The sequence below is a fragment of the Ornithorhynchus anatinus genome, chromosome 17 (genome assembly GCF_004115215.2).
Source record: "Ornithorhynchus anatinus isolate Pmale09 chromosome 17, mOrnAna1.pri.v4, whole genome shotgun sequence".
NCBI lineage: Eukaryota > Metazoa > Chordata > Mammalia > Monotremata > Ornithorhynchidae > Ornithorhynchus > Ornithorhynchus anatinus.
The window spans coordinates 30,604,902-30,608,406 of record NC_041744.1 but is presented as its reverse complement, the minus strand read 5'-3'; the positions used below and the strand labels follow the sequence as shown (position 1 = coordinate 30,608,406).

At 40.9% G+C, this 3,505-nt stretch overlaps 1 long non-coding RNA gene across 1 annotated transcript; it reads right to left on the bottom strand.

Moving 5' to 3' along the window:
* Window positions 1-2,656: 2,656 nt before the first annotated feature.
* On the bottom strand, window positions 2,657-3,217 carry LOC114817766. Its single transcript, XR_003765620.2, has 2 exons — window positions 3,137-3,217; window positions 2,657-2,877 (listed from the first exon to the last, which is right to left on the bottom strand). It is a non-coding gene; the product is annotated as an uncharacterized LOC114817766 (long non-coding RNA).
* Window positions 3,218-3,505: the final 288 nt, after the last annotated feature.

The following is a 3,505-nucleotide window of genomic DNA, read 5'->3' as shown; positions in this document are numbered from 1 at the left end:
CTTTTTTTGTATGGACTACAGAATGCCTTTTACAAATAAGCTAAAATGTATCATAATATTTAATATTAATCTTTAAATTATCCTATGTGAACCAGAAACATGTTGATGTATTTATTACTCCAAATGTTTACTGAGCACTGAGGCACATGGCTTATCCCAGTGGGGAAGGGAACTGGAAAATTTGCCCTACTCAAGTTTTGTGAAAACAATGTGGAAGAGTTTTTGTCTCCAATAAATTAATAGTAATTCTTGAGCATTTAGTGCAGAGGACTGTCCTAAATCCTTAGAATGATACATCAGTAATATGCACCTTTATGAATGAGAGCCCAGCTTCCATAGCATCATTTTCAATTAGGAGAGCAGAGATTGGTTGAGAACAGAGAAACTCATTAACACAGTATGAATCTGTCCTTACATGCAAGCACATGTGGCAGGGGTATTGAACACATATCTTTTTTTCCCCATTCTCAAGCATTTAGGATATCACTGGAAGGTTCATCTACAAATAGGAGGGGCAAATATATGGATACATACTAAGAAGTAACACTGCTCAAAGAAAGAATTAGGTAAACTCTGTGAGTGGGTGCTCAGATTTCAGAGGTACTCTTAAAGGAACAGAAGCACAAAGATGATAAGTTTGCCCTGTAGTGAGTCAGTGCCAGAGGCAAATGAAAATATTAACAACAGTAGTATTTATTAAACTCTTATTGTATTCCAAGCACTGTGTTGAGTGTTGGAATAGATAGAAGATAATCTGCCTGGACACAGTTCCTGGATGACATGCGTACTCACAGTCTAAGAGGAAGGCAGAATAGATATTTAATCGACATTTTCCAGATGAGGAAACTGAGGCACTGAGAAGTTAAGTGACTTGCTCATAGTCCCATAGCAAGTGGAGGGACCAGGATTAGAACTTATGTCTGGTGGCTCCCAGTCCCTTACTCTTTCTTCATGGGATTCTGCCCCGCCTTCTAGCCCAGTGATTGGTTCCTTAGTCTAGGAGAAAAAATATCTTTGTCTTTCAAGCCTTCTGCAAGATTTACTGAACTGAAAAGACTACACTCAGAAGCAAGAGAACTATGGAAAAGGGTAGAAAGAGTGAGCTCATAAAGGCACAACTAGAAACTGAAGCCAAACTCATATCACTCTGATCATGTAAGCTCCTTGTGGTCATGGAATGTGTCCGCCAACTCTGTTATATTGTTTTCTCTCAAGCACTTAATTCAGTGTCTGTACCCAGTAAGTGCTCAAAAATACAGCCGATTGATCCTTTCAGCCCTGTCAATTCCAAATACTGCAGTAGGAGTAAGCTTCTTATCTGGTTCCACCTGTTTCATCTGTAATTATTTTCCCCAAAGCCTCCCTACTTAGGAGGATATATCCTGTCCAAGATGAAGACAGTGTGTCCAGAGAGGCAAACCAGCTGGTGTCGATGTCACTTCTTGATCTCATAGTCCAAGTGTTTTTTGGCTCACTGTGCTACCCTTCTTCAGACTCCATCTTGCCAACTCCAGGAACATTTTATGTGCTGAATCTGATCTTTCTTAAAATATAAATCAACACTTCAACCTTTGTGAAATGCCTAGCCTTGGGCAAAGAATTTATGATCCTTGAAAATCATTGCCAGTAAAATAAAGTCCATTGCAACTGTATTATAATAACTAGATATTTATAGTTATAACTAGAGTGCATCTTATCTTTTCCTTAGAAATGATGCTAATTCAAGTTGATTCCCTTTTACTCAAAAAAAGTAAAGTCAGTGACATCAATAGCTCAACAACAGTGGTACTTTAAAAGAAGGGCTAAAATAGACCATGACTCTTTTGTTGGAGATCAAGCGACGAGCTATGGAGATGAGATAATACATTAATTGGCATCTGAGTCAGGACATTTTTCCAAAGTCATTCTATTCTTCGATTTGATGACTTGGCTTCTGGGGTAAGTAAAGCCACTTATACTAGCAGGAGAAACTTGTAGGAATGTCTGTTGCAGCTTGCAAATTGCACCTCTGAAAAGCAGAATAAGGCAACCACAGCTGCTACTTCATTAGTGGCTGAGAGGAAACCTCCCCTTTTCTCTCCATCCATTGCCAAAGTCCTTGAGAAAGCCAGATTTCCCCTTATGGTGACTGCAGTTTTCTCATGAAGCACCAACTCCAGTCTGTTCCTTTTTCAGTGTAAACCTGCTCCTATCAGAATCATCAGTCACCAAGGATGCCATTTTGACCATATCGCATCCTCACTGATTTACCCCAGCTGCCTACTCTCCTAACACCCAATGAATCAAGAACGAAGTCCTGGCTGGAAGTTTAAAATCAACCCAAAATCCTGCTCCATCTTACTTGAACTTCTTTCTTCCTCCAGCCAAGACAAGTGACTTGCCATTTTTCTCAGGTATTCCTTCCTCCTTAACTGCTGATCTTGCATTCAAGCTATCTCCCCTCTCCCTCCATTGACAATTTCCAAGGTTTTAGTATTCATTCAAATTATGTCTCCAACAGGAAAGGTCTCCCATTTATTACCACCACTTCGGAGAAGGGGATTCTGATCTAAACTTCCTTCCCAGTTTGCTTAAAAAAAAAAGACTGTGGAGGAGTAAATAAGGAAAAATTAAAGCTTTTTCATTCACAAAAAAGAAGGGTCTGTATGCTTTCAAATTGCTTGGGGAGTATCCTATTTAATTATTTTACAAGTATACATGTTCTCCCCAGGAAATTGTCAAATCCATGAAGGCTCATTAAAATTCTGTAAACCCCTAGAGATGTGTTTGGTATCCTTTTCCCTATGGGTGGTGTTGAAGGTGGGAACACTGATGATGCTGGCAATGATGGTTGAGGATGAAGGAAGGAGTTGAGTATGTCAATTCTTCAGTATGTTACTGCAAAAAGTAAATGTAAGGTTTGAAGACATTGATCCTGGATGGCTGTGCCACCCGCATTACTTACTTAGGTTTTACCTCAGTCCCTTCATACAGCGATGTTGCTGTGCCCACCTACCATCCCTGAAAAGCCCTATTCTGTGAGAGGACAGGAGGTAATAGTTTCAGCCATGTGACTGGTGCACCCTTTCTCAACCCTAGCCCTGGAGTTCAATGACTGATGCTGCTCTTCCCCACCTGATGATGGGAGAGCACCTACCAATGGGCTCTTTGGTTGGGTTCTGGGCCCTTTATTCCATCTTGTCCAGCAACAGCAGAGGGAAGGTGACATGCAGCAGTAGCATCCACAGAATATAGAATGTTGGGAATATGGAATGTTGGGAATGTTGCTACAGTGACTGCTGTAGCAGAGGTGGTTATTTTGGTTGGTGGTTATTGTTGAACTGTGAGACATGGAGAGCCCAGACCTCTGATCCTCGCACTATGGCATCCTTCTACTTTTTGGTTTTCACTTTGTATGCTCCTCATTGCTTTAGTGTTTCTCCTTATGGGTCTGTCATCAGCCCCTTCGCCCCACTTTCACTCTTATACTGTGAGCCCCTGTAGGCCAAGGCCTGTGTCTAATTCT